Below are 13358 nucleotides of genomic sequence, written 5' to 3' on the forward strand. Positions count from 1 at the left end.
CACTACATCTGGTTTTCGTAGTTCTCCTTGATTATTCTTAACATGAGGTTCCCTATAAGCCATCCAACCACACCTTTTTGCTCTATCAATGAGCAATTCCAGAATTTTCTTGTGTCTTTTTATCCTAATGTCCTTAGTTTCAGGACAAGCGCCCGAAATATGAGAAATTGTTTCACAAACATCATTACAATACCTACATGTAGCAAATGTATGATATCTTCCCCTAGTGATGGTTTCTCTAGTATTTATAACATTTACTCTTAACATCAGCACAGCTATGTACTGGTTTTCTTTCATTTTGTTGTGCTTGCTGATCCAGAAGTTTGAGGTTGGATTACTTGCTAAGTATTTTATACCGTCACCTTGGACAGGGAGATTTGCCCATGTCTCAAATTATTCTTTACTCCAATCATATGTTGCTAAAAAAATTCAAATCATAGCTCAGAAACCTACTGTCTAAAATGTTGAGTTTGCGCGTTTTGATGTTATCAATTTTTTCATTTATATCTTCTCCTGCATACATGAATGAATGAGCTATGTACAGATCTGGAGCTGCCCTGAGATACAATAAACTATTGACTTTATTGAGACCAATTTGTGTACATAGGTTTGGTATACTGAGGCCCCCAAATGATCTTTTTGAATATAGGAGAGCATCACATGTGTATGCAGGAAGGTGTAGAAAATCCAGAACATTTAAAGTTTTTGCTTCTGTTCCTGTCATTTCCAATTTGAATGATAGTTTAGGGACCAAGTACTGACACAAAATTTCTATTTTCTGTCTGGGCTTAAGTGGTAGATTATCAAGTTTTTTAGCCCAATTGACAATAACCTCATTAATTTTGTTGTTGCTTGTATGGCCAGTGTGTGGATCAAAGTTCAATCCGAGGTATTTCTCACTTTCTCCTGGATGAATGTTTTCAATATTTTCTTTTTCAAACTGTCATGGTTTACAGTTGTTAATCAGGATTTTATCCTTTTGGTGACTGATATAAAATCCATGTGTTTTTTTCACATTAAGGGGCCGATTAGGATGGCGGACGGACTTGCGTCCGTCCGCCATCCCAGAGGTGGAGGGACCGTCCGCATGGGCTGCGGCGGTCCCTCGGTGCAAATTAGGATGTGACCGCCACCCTGGCGGTCACATCCTGGATATTTAACATTGCGGCGGGTGCTGCTTCAAGCAGCACCCGCCGCAATGTTAAAAGGGCATGTTTTATATTTACATGCAAAAAGCGGCAGGCACCGCGCGGTGCCTGCCGCTTTGTGCATGTAAATGCTGGGGGGTACCATAGGTACCCCCCATGTGCACCCCCCACCCGTCCACACACTGGGGGCCCGCAACGGGCCCCCAAAATCAAAAGTACACATGCTTTTCTACGGCGGAAAAACGGCCGCGGAAAAGCATGTTTACAAATGTTTCCTAATTTGGCTGGCGGTGTCTGATAGACACTGCCAGCCAAATGAGAGCTTTTCCGCCGCGGTTGTAATCCGACCGCGGCGGAAAAGCAGCGGACAGAAACCAAGACCCACCAGCCATCGTAATGCGGCGGTGGGTCTTTGGTGACTCCGCAGAGGATTTTCCGCCTCCTCCGGGCCGGAGGTGGCTTCCGCCGGCCCGGAGGAGGCGGAACATCCTCCATCCTAATCGGCCCCTATGTTTTAATCCTGTTGTTTTACTGAACTTTTCAATGATTTTCAGATTTTTACTCATTCCTTCCCATGTGCTTCTGAGTAATACGATGTCATCGGCAAAGGCAAGAGCGGTGATTTGCTCAATAAGACCATCTGATCCGAATGTGAAGCCCTTGCCGTTTTTCTGAAGATCACAGATCAGAGGATCAGAGGATCCATGGCAATGTTAAATAGTAGTGGGGATAAAGAGTCACCTTGTTTGACCCCAGATTTCATTGTTATTTCAGGAGTTGCTTTGTTGTTCTTTCCCTTGAAAAATGTTGTTGAGTCAGTGTACAAGTCTTTTATTATGTCTCTGATGTATGATGGAACTCTTTGCCTTTCTAGGCTGACAGAGCCAAAGGCTTTTGAGATATCTATGAACACTACTGCTAATGAGTGACTGTTTTTTTGTGCCACTTTAATGATATTCTCAGATTCTCGAGACAACCTCTTACCTTCATGAAGCCTTTTTGTCTCGTATTCAATTCAACAAAAAATGAGTCTTTTAGTTAGTATTTTTGTGAATTACTTCATGAATGCAGTACCGATGGTAATTGGACGCCAGTTACTGATTTTTTTAAGGTCACTAATCGGTACATTCTTGGGTATCAAAATTGATCGGTTCTTTTTGATACTTTCTGGTACTCTTCTCATCAACAACCAAGACGATAAGATTTTGGGCAGCAGTCTTGGTTGCCTGCTGTGCACTTTGTACAAGTCATTCAGGCCAATCTTATCAGGCCCCACTGCTTTCTTTAAATCGGAGTCCTCTAAGGCATAAGTTATTTCAAGCAGTGTTATTTCTTTACATACATTTCTAATTTCATAATCCTCTGGTATCCGATCAATCGGCATGAATTTAGGGTTTTTCTTGTTTTCTTTCTCAATTATGTTTTTGTAGTATTGAAAAATGTCATCATTACTGATTTGTCAAGTGGCATCTTCTGCTCCATCCGTGATAATCCTGGCAATTTTCTTTTTGTCTTTTTTAAACATTACCTGGTATTCTTAATAGCTGCCCTTTGCTTTGGCATAAGTTTTCTTGTGCGTCCGATTAAGCCTTTCGTTTTACTTGTCTTTTTTTGTTGTCTTGTTCCCTTCTGAGGCATTCTGGTGCTCATCTTGAGCAGAGTTCATAGGCTCATTATTGAGTTCTCTTGCTGGTTCATTTGTTGGTACACTTGCTGGTGCAGGACTTATATCAGTGGTGTTTTCTGCGATGTAAGTCACTACCTCATCCATCAGATCCATAGCAGCATCTCGTTGCTCTGCGTTTTGCGTGTACTTCTCGATTTCTGTGATTCTATCTTCCAGTTCATCAAAGTTCTTGATTTTTTGCGCACGTTTTCGATTGATAAAGTCTCTGCGCTTTTCTGTTGTTACTTACACTGTAACCTCTGGTTTATCGCAAGAGTCGTTTTCAGAAACATTTGATGCTTGCAGTACATCTTTTGTCAATTTTTTGCTTTTATCCCTTCGATCTCTTCTTTTTTCTGCAATTTGTTTTCTGTTTTTATTGTCAAAATGTGGAACCATCAGCGCATTAATATTCCTCTTGTTTTCATATACTTTTTCCATTTCTGCTCTCCTTGCAGGCCCTCTGCCCCATCTCTTCCAGGCCACCCTGCCGCGCGAGAAGGGCCGCTCCTCGGTCACATGGACCCCAGTCGGGCCGGGACTCGGTCACGGGAGGGCCCAGCCGGCGCCAGGGCCTTTCGAGGGAGGGGTGGTACTAGCCCGGAGAAACACTTCCATACAGTTAACCCCCACCGCGGTGGGGTTCTGTGCCGGGTGAACTTGGGTTCCGTCACGGAGAGGGACAGGGGATGCCCCCAAGCCCAGTCCCTCACGCATCGGTCAGGCCCTCCCCATGAGGAAGAGGCCCACTGAAGTACCGGTCCTAAACCCGAGCGCCCCATTCGGTCACGGACCGCTCCGCTGACCGGGGCGCACCAGGGCAGGGCCAGGCCAGTGCCTAGGGTGCATGCTTGCAGGAGGTGGCTGGCACCGTCGGTCGCTCGGGCCGCTCCACCATTAATGATCCTTCCGCAGGTTCACCTACGGAAACCTTGTTACGACTTTTACTTCCTCTAGATAGTCATGTTTGATCGTCTTCTCAGTGCTCCGATCGGGGACGATCTGAGGACCTCACTAAACCATCCATTCGGTAGTCGCGACGGGCGGTGTGTACAAAGGGCAGGGACATAATCAACACGAGCTTATGACCCGCACTTACTGGGAATTCCTCGTTCATGGGAAATAATTGCAATCCCCAATCCCTATCACAAAATGGGTTCAGCGGGTTACCCGTACCTGTCGGCGAAGGGTAGACACATGCTGATCCATTCAGTGTAGCGCTCGTGCAGCCCTGGACACCTAAGGGCATCACAGACCTGTTATTGCTCGATCTCGTGTGGCTGAACGCTACTTGTCCCTCTAAGAAGTTGGACGACGACCGCTGGGGGTCGCGTAACTAGTTAGCATGGAGGAGTCTTGTTCGTTATCGGAATTAACCAGACAAATCGCTCCACCAACTAAGAACGGCCATGCACCACCACCCACAGAATCGAGAAAGAGCTATTAATCTGTCAATCCTTTCCGTGTCCGGACCGTGTGAGGTTTCCTGCGTTCAGTCAAATTAAGCTGCAGGCTCCACCACTGGTGGTGCCCTTCCGTCAATTCCTTTAAGTTTCAGCTTTGCAACAATACTTCCCCCAGGAACCCAAAGACTTTGGTTTCCTGGAAGCTGCTCGGCGGGTCATGGGAATAACGATGCCGGATCACTAGTCGGCATTGTTTATGATCAGAACTACGACGGTATCTGATCATCTTCGAACCTCCGACTTTCGTTCTTGATTAATGAAAACATTCTTGGCAAATGCTTTTGCTTTGGTTCGTCTTGCACCAGTCCAAGAATTTCACCTCTAGCGGCACAATACGAATGCCCCTGGCTGTCCCTCTTCATCATGGCCCCAGTTCCGAAAACCAACAAAATAGAACCGGAGTCCTATTCCATTATTCCTAGCTGAAGTATTCAGGCGACCGGATTGGTTTGAACACTTTAATTTTTTCAAAGTAAATGCTTCGAATCCCCCAGGACACTCAGTCAAGAGCATCAAGGGGGTGCCAAGAGGCAGGGGCTGGGACAGGCGGTAGCTCGCCTCGCGGAGGACCGCCAGCTCGATCCCAAGATCCAACTACAAGCTTTTTAACTAGAGCAACTTTAATATACGTTATTGGAGCTGGAATTACCGAAGCTGCTGGCACCGGAGTTGCCCTCCAATGGATCCTCGTTAAAGGATTTGAAGTGTACTCATTCCAATTACTGGGCCTCGAACGAGTCCTGTATTGTTATTTTTCGTCACTACCTCCCCGAGTCTGGAGTGGGTAATTTGCGCGCCTGCTGCCTTCCTTGGATGTGGTAGCCATTTCTCAGGCTCCCTCTCCGGAATCGAACCCTGATTCCCAGTTACCCATGATCACCATGGTAGGCACAAAAAGTACCATTGAAAGTTGATAGGGCAGACATCCGAATGCATTGTCGCCATCACAGGGACGTGCGATCGTCCCGAGCTTATCTAGAGTCACCAAAGCGGCCGGGCGAGCCCGGATTGATCTTGGACTGATAAATGCACGGATCCCGGGAGGTCAGCGCTCGTCGGCATGTATTAGCTCTAGCATTACCACAGTTACAAAGTAACAGTTGGAGCGATCAAAGGAACCATAACTGATTTAATGAGCCATTCGCAGTTTCACTGTACTGGCCGTGTGTACTTACACGTGCATGGCTTAATCTTTGTCACTGACGTGAGCCAGTCAGGTCAAGCGGCAGCACCAACAAGAAAGATAAAAACTAATAGTTGACGGTCAAGTGAATCAGATTCCTTCAAGGAGTGCAGAGTGTCAATCTTATAAATTTAATCTTTGAGACAAGCATATGCTACTGCAGGATTAACCACGTAGCCGCACCTGATGACGGGGTGGGAGCTGCATGCCCATCTCCCCGATCGGCAATCTTCACACACCCCTCCATCTCTCTGGAGCCTGCCATGGGAAGAAGCCCTCCCGCCTGGGCAGGAGGGCTCGCTGGAGGGGTGTGGAGAGGTGCGGTCGCATGGGCACCAGCGGGCCCAGCTCTCTCCCCCAGTAGGGAGAGGCAAGCCGAGGTGCATCCCGAGTGAAGACGCAGGGGTGCCGGAGCCTGGCGGTGGCACCACACCTCGGAACGGTTGTTCCGAGCTGCTGTGGAAATGTGCTAGGCAGAGAGGGGTGGCGCGCGGGGCCTTCGGACCTGCTGGGCAGCAGCATCCAAGGGCCTGGCGCCACCAGACCCCTTCCGCTCGGATCAGGCCACTGGGGGGCATGAGCTGCCGGGGCACTCGGCCTTCGCTCTGCTGGGTAGGGTGAACATCCTACCGCCAGGTGGCAGGCCCTCCCTCGAGTCAGACGGTCCATGCGAAATGGAAGCTCTCTGCTTGAAACAACAGCTGAGGCTGGCCAAGCAGTCCATCCCTAAACGGACCGAGAGTGCCCAATCGATCAGTGTACAGCCGGGGCCAACCCCTGGAAGGCCGACCTGCACGGCGGATGCCGGCTTTGAATCCCTGCCTGCTCTCAGGGCAAGCAGGCTCAGAGGAAAGGCCCATCAGGAAGGGGCTGAGAGGCAAGCACAGACCCGGGCCCCTGGGGGCCCCAGCGGGTGGGCCCGGGTGCTGCCTGACCCCGTCTCAGCATCGCCGGACCTCATGGAGGACTGACTGAGCAGACTCAGAGAAAAAGGACCATAGGGAAGGGGTGAGAGGCAGGTGCATACCCGGGCCCCTGGGGGCCAGAGCAGGCGGGCCCGGGGGCTGCCTTCGCCCGTCTCAGCATCACCGGACCTCACTGAGGTCTGACTGAGCAAACTCGGAGAAAAAGGACCATCAGGAAGGGGCCAAGAGGCAGGTGCACACCCATGCCCCTAGGGGCCACGGCGGGCGGACCTGGGTGCTGCCTTCCCCCGTCGCAGCATCGCCGGACCTCACGGGGAGGTCTGACTGAGCTAAATCAGAGAAAAAAGATGATCGGTAAGGGGCTGACAGGCAGGTGCGTACCCGGTCCCCTGGGCGACCCGACGGGCTGGCCTGGGTTCTGCCTTCCCCTGTTTCAGAATCGCCGGACCTCACAGAAGTCTGACTGAGTAAAAAACTTCAGAGAAAATGGACCATCGTCAAGGGGCTGAGAGGCAGGTGCGTCCCCGGGCCACTGGGGGCCCCGGCAGACAGGCCCGGGTTCTGCCTTTCCCTGATTCAGAATCGTCAAACTTCACGGAGGTCTGACTGACCCTCTCCCTAGTAATCCGGAGGAAAATTACCCTCCTTTCTTGTAATTCGTGCACACGAGGTGACAGAGGGGACCCAAGGCACGAAAATACACGACCTCCTGAAGCCCTCGCTGGGATCGGGGAGGAAAATGGCACACCATCAGGACTTCCAGAGAAGTCCGGCCATCTGGTCACCCCATAGGAAAGCATTGGGTGCGACCAAATGGCCGAGGGGATCGGTGCGACCAGATGGCAGAGAGGAAAGATGCGAACAGATGGCCTGGCACGAAAGTGAAGCCATCTGGTCACTCTGTACCCCAACGAAACAGTGAGCTCCCGGTGGGGAGGCCACACTCCCTTGGGCCCCAAATGGGCTCCAGAGGAAGCTCCTGAACCCAGCCAAGCAAGGGGAGACTCCCTGGGCACATTGAGACCCCGTCCTGAGCCTTTGGCAGTGCGGCAGGCTGGGGCACAGGGCTCAGGGTCGGAGCACCCAACCTGGGGCCAGCTGGGGCTCCCAGGGCGAGAGGCGCAGGGGAAGCCTCCCCGGGCCTGAGAGACACCATCCCGGCCCCGGATGGAGTGCCTGATCCCAGCCAAGCAAGGCGAGGCTAACTGGGCACAACGGAACCCCGTTCAGGGCCTTTGGCAGTATGGCAGGCTGGGGGACAGGGCCCAGGGCCGGAGCACCGACCCAGGGCAGGGCCGGGCCCCTGGACCCAGCCGGGGCTCCCAGGCCCAGAGGCACAGTTGAAGCCTCCCCGGGCCTGCCGTACACCATCCCGGGCACCCTGCCATGCGGCAGAGCAGAGGACGGAGCCCGAGGTGGGGAGGCCACCCTCCCTGGGGCCCTCAGGCATCCCGGATGGAGCTCCTGAACCCAGCCAAGCAATGGGAGGCTCCCTGGGCACAACGGAACCCCGTACTGGGCCTTTAGCAGTGCGGCAGGCTGGGGTACAGGGCCCAGGACCGGAGCACCCAACCCGTTGCCCATCCAGAAACCTGGACCCAGCCGGGGCTCCCAGGCCCAGAGGCCCAGGGGAAGCCTCACTGGGCCTGCCAGACACCATCCCGGGCACCCTGCCACACAATAGGACCGAGGACAGAGCCAAGGGTGGGGAGGCCACCCTCCCTGGGGCCCTCAGGGGCCCCCGATGGAAGCAAGGGGAGTCTTTCCGGGCACAAAGGAACTCCGTCCTGGGCCTTTGGCAGTGCGGTAGTCTGGGGGAAAGGGCCCATGGCCGAAGCACCTGACCTGGGCCACGACCGGTCCCCTGGACCCAGCCGGGGCCCCCAGGCCCAGAGGCGCAGGGGAAGCCTCCCCGGGCCTGCCGGACACCATCCTGGGCACCCTGCAAATGGCAGGATGAAGGACGGAGCCCTGGGGCCCCTGGATCCAGCCCATCAGGGGGAGTCTCCCCAGGCCCGCCGGACCCCAACAAGGGCAGCCTGCCAAGCGGCAGGCCCAGGGACAGACCCGGGGCTGGGGCGGCATCCTGGCCCGTCAAGCTGCCGCCTGAGGACTGCGAGGCTGAGAGGGGTCCCACAGTACCTTGTCCCTAGTAATTCGGAGGAAGGCTACCCCTCTCTCTGGGAACCCGCGCGCACAGAGTGACGGAAGGGACCCTAGGCACGAACGTGCCTGACCTCCTGGAGCCCTTGCTGAGATTGGGGAGGCAAATGGCCCCTCATCGGGACTTCCAGGGAAGCCCGGCCTTCTGGTCGCCCCATTGGAAAGCATTGGGTGCGACCAGATGGCCGAGGGGGGCCCACGCAGAGCTCGGGGGCTCTACTTCCCGGTTCCTCAGGGAACCCCGCTGGGCCTGAGGCATGGGGAGGACCACCGGAGCTCTCGTACCCGGACGCCAGAGGGATGACTGCCCGGGACCCATGGAGCCCGTCCTGGCCGGGCAATTTGCCACACCGTGGGCCGGAGCCCTCCGGACGGAGGAGAGATGTTGTCCGGGCATAGCCCAGCTGGTCCCCGGCAGAGAACCGCCAGCCCGGGAAGAGTGTACCGGCAGACCATGCCCCAAGTAATCCGGAGGAAGGCTACCCCTCTTTCTGGGAACCCACGCGCACCGAGTGATGGAGGGGACGCAGGGTGCGAAGGCACCCAACCTCCTGGAGCCCTCGCTGGGATTGGGGAGGCGAATGGCCCCTCATCGGGACTTCCAGGGAAGCCCGGCCATCAGGTCACCCCATTGGAAAGCATTGCGTGTGACCAGATGGCCAAGGGGAAAGGTGCGACCAGATGGCCGGGACTGAAATAACGCCAATCTGACTGCCCTAAGCCTTCACAGGAGGGTTCCCGCTGGCCCTTGCAGGGCTCCGGGGCTCCAGGGCTCCGGGGCTGCAGGGCTCTGGGGCTACAGGGCTCTGGGGCTGCAGTGCTCCGGGGTTCCACTACTATAAAGTAGAGGAACCTTCAGCGGAATACGTTCCTTTTGAGGACGTTGAAATTCCACTAACTTACCAAGAGCATGAGCTCTGGTTCAATGGTGCCCTACAACATCAAAATCACATTACCAGGCTCGGTCTACTAGGTAGACCAGGAGCCACATGGCCGGTACTAGCCAGCTATACACCACATCCTGACATTGAAAGAATGACAGCTCCGGAACTGTTAGCTCAGCTAAAACAGCTAATTAAAATACACAGGCAGGTGGTTCAATATGTCATGAGGACTTTAACAGTCCAACCAGCTGTAAGAATTCCACAACACATCCCTCATCAGGGGAACACAAACAAAATTACACCACAGAGTATACAGTCAGTCATTGGTAAATTACCTGCAAAACGGGAACAAATTCCATTCTGGTTAGCTCAAAAAATTACTCAAATAGAGGTAGTATTTCCTGATAGTACACCTCATGAGAAAGACAGGATTCTAACAACCAGTTTACCAATGGGGATTGCACCACAAGTAGAGGACTGCGACACTTGGGGTACAGTCTTTGCTTCAATCTACACAAAAACACATGGTGTCCTGTCAATGGCAGTAATACCAGATGTTCTGAGACAGATTCAAAATGAATAAGGTCCAGAACCGGCCTTAAATCTGGGTATGAAATGACTGAAAGATTTCAAACAGGTCTCGGCTATACTACTAGCCAACATCAAAGGTGAAGCAGCATCAGTGGCAATCCGCCAAAAATTAAAAGAAACAGATATTACTGAGCAACCGTATGAACTTGCCAGAATTATTGAAAAAACGTATGAAGAACTAGGTAGAGATAGTTTGGGTGGGAAACCAGTAAAACCCCAACTAACTGATAATCCTGAAAAAGTTTTTATTAAAAATAATCTCACCACTACTAAAAAGAAGTGGGAAAATAGCAAACAGTCATTTCCTAGAGAGAAGCGTTCTCAGTCCAGAGGGAGGTCTCCTCAACAGGAGCCCTCTGAAAAAAGGTATAACCTTAGAAATAGGGATAATTTGAGAAAACCTGATAGATATCAAGATAATGATACACTTTCCTCTAGTATCTTTCAGACTTCCTCGCAGAGATGCAAAAGAAGAGGACGATCAGAACAGAAAGAAGAACATCAAGGACCTTTGGGGCGACTCTTTTACCATTTTACAGGCATGGGTTAAACCTGCTGCCCTTAAAAGAAACCATCTATACACTATGCATAGGGTATACATAACACCTAAAAAATTAGTTAAGATCACTGCCCTTAAATATCAATGCCCTAGGTGTAAGCACCCTGCCGCGGATGATTTCCATATGTTCGTCGACTGTCCGAAGATAAGAAATTATTGGATAAAGATACAGGAATTTTTAGAGGATGTCCTCCACCAACAACTGGAAGTCACCCCGAGGACTATTCTCTCTGGACTGAAGGCATATTACCACTTAAATGAACTTCCTACAAGATTTATCTTATCATCTTGGCAAGGCGGGAAATATGTAGAACTTGGAAAGATGTTAATCCCCCTACTTTTACAGACTGCCTGAAATATATAATTTCTATAAGCGAATCTGATATGGCATGCGACAGTACAAGTTGTGATAAGATATGGGCGGCCCTAGTGGCTTGGCGTAACAGGTAAATGGTCTTCCAATGATTTTCCAGGGCACTGTTGGTTCTTTTACTCTATAGTAGCACAAGATCCCCGTTGGGGTGTGAAATGGAGTGGACTAAGAAAACAGTAGTGGCTTGAGGGTTTCATATCTTTTTCTCCATATTGGTCTACAATATCAGGGTCGGAATAGGATGAGCAATCGAGAGAGGATGTGTTATTTCCCGTCAAGAATGCCCATCATGGCGTATGAGGAAAACCAAAAAAAAAAAGAAAAGAACAGAAAGAAGAACGAGTGAAGTCCAAAGACGAACAACACGTTCCAAAAAATAAGAAAACTCAATTTACCAAAAAGAAGGTAGCAAGTCTAAAGATCAGACATGCCGAGGATCTTGAGGACACAACTCAAGAACGGGGAGTGGGCCCAAAGAATGCTAGACAGCGCAGCAGAGGTAACCATAGCTTGCAAGATTCTGAAGAATCATCTGGAGACAGTGGACTTGAATGAAAGCATCCAAGTTGAAACTGCAGATACCAGGGTTAGTGCACCACATAAGTTATATGAAGTAACGCTCCGGATGGAGGGGGACAAACCAAGAAAAATTAGAGTACTCTTTTGGGAGAAGCTCTCTAAGTGTTATGACATCCTTCTAGCTGAACAAGACTGGCCACCTGAATTTGTCAGGGAGTGCCCACATGGCGAAGAAATAATTATGCCAGCCTTCTCTAATCACATTCCAATTCATAAAACATACACCTATGCCTTGGCTGTAGCCCAGGCCCCAGCATTATATAAAAATCACGTAGGATATGATGAGGATTCCCCTCACCATAAAATCCAGTTAAAAATACAACCAACTATGCAAAGGCAATATCCTGTAAAACAGGAAGCTAAAAAACAGGTCAGGGAGATTTTAAATCAACTTGAATACCAAGGGGTGATTGAAACATGCACCTCATCAATGAACAATCCTTTGTTTCCTGTCTCCAAACCAGACAATTCAAATATCGTCTAGTTTTGGATTACAGACACTTAATCTCTTGTTGCAAGACTTTGCAGTACAAAGTGCACATAGTGCAGCACTGATGAAGAACATTGCGCGCAAAAAATATAAAATGACATTAGATATTTCAAATGGTTTCTTTTGTCAAAAAATTGCACCTGAAAGCAGGTATTGGACCGCTTTCTCAATAATGGGGACACAGAGACAATTTTGCCATCTCCCCCAGGGATTCAAGAATAGTCCTGGGTTATTTTCAGCCAGAATAACAGAGTTACTACAAACGTACGATGATGAGGCATTATCATATGTCGATGACATCTATCTTACAGACGATGATTTGGACTGAGGTTCCGTGACGATTTGAACCCGTGTTTTCATCATTGTCGTAAATACATGATTTTGGTATCAGTGAACCGCAAATGAGCCATTTAGTATATCCTGGTGTTTTCGCTATGCTACGAGCAAGAGCACTCCTGTTACAAACACATTTGTGATCTACCCGTGGCATCCATCTTAGAACAGGAAGCCATTTTGTATTCCTTGCCCTCACATAGTCAATGGACACGCAATGACCTCTTTTCATCTAAGGACACGTAGGCTTTAACCGGCGATTCACCTTGCTAGTGACACGTGCACCTTAGGCCAGCAACGCTGTGGCAGCATGACTCGGCAAGAGCTGCCTCCCCAGCCTGAGGCCAGTCCTGCTATACTGGTTCTTGTGTTCGTTGGCCTGATCATGATTAGGCGGCCGAAGCTGGTAGCCTTGCCCATTTACAACCCACAAACATCTCTTATCCTACTGTTCTATCTTCTGCACCTGGCTCTGCTCCTTTCCTTCTGGGCCTTTATTAGGGGGAGGTAACGAAATTTACGATGAGGCGGTCCGGGTCTTGAATGAGAAATTGACATGGGATTATGATGGAATAGTGGGAACCCCTCATTCGTAATGTTTTGACATCAGATACTGTTGACGATTCCTGTGCAACGCCAAATATTTATTGTTTAAAACACGAATGTTTAGAACTGTGGTAACATGTAAAGAATTTGCCCTGAGCAGAATATTTAGTATTTAAGGAGTAATCCTCTTTGTACAAATTGAACAGGCTCCTAGACACTGCCCGTGTGCAGTTTCTGTGACTTCTGTGTCCCTGCAGTAATAAACCTTTGGTCTTTGACGCCACCATCGAGAAGCCCGTGTTTCTGTTTGTTTGTGCACCGAGACAGGTAGAACTCCGGGGTCTTCGGGTGTTATCCCTGACACCTCTGGACAGAACCAAAAAGTCCAGAACTCCAATTGGCGCCCTACGTGGGGCGACGTCATTCGGTACCGGTCCAAAAGCCTGAAGAG

General features: G+C 50.5%; 1 pseudogene; it reads right to left on the reverse strand.

The window, feature by feature from the left end:
• Positions 1-3712: 3712 nt before the first annotated feature.
• LOC144757138 (18S ribosomal RNA) lies at positions 3713-5509 on the reverse strand (annotated as a pseudogene).
• Between the last annotated feature and the right edge of the window lie 7849 nt (positions 5510-13358).

The sequence above is a fragment of the Lissotriton helveticus genome, chromosome 5_1 (assembly GCF_964261635.1).
Source record: "Lissotriton helveticus chromosome 5_1, aLisHel1.1, whole genome shotgun sequence".
Classification (NCBI taxonomy): Eukaryota; Metazoa; Chordata; class Amphibia; order Caudata; family Salamandridae; genus Lissotriton; species Lissotriton helveticus.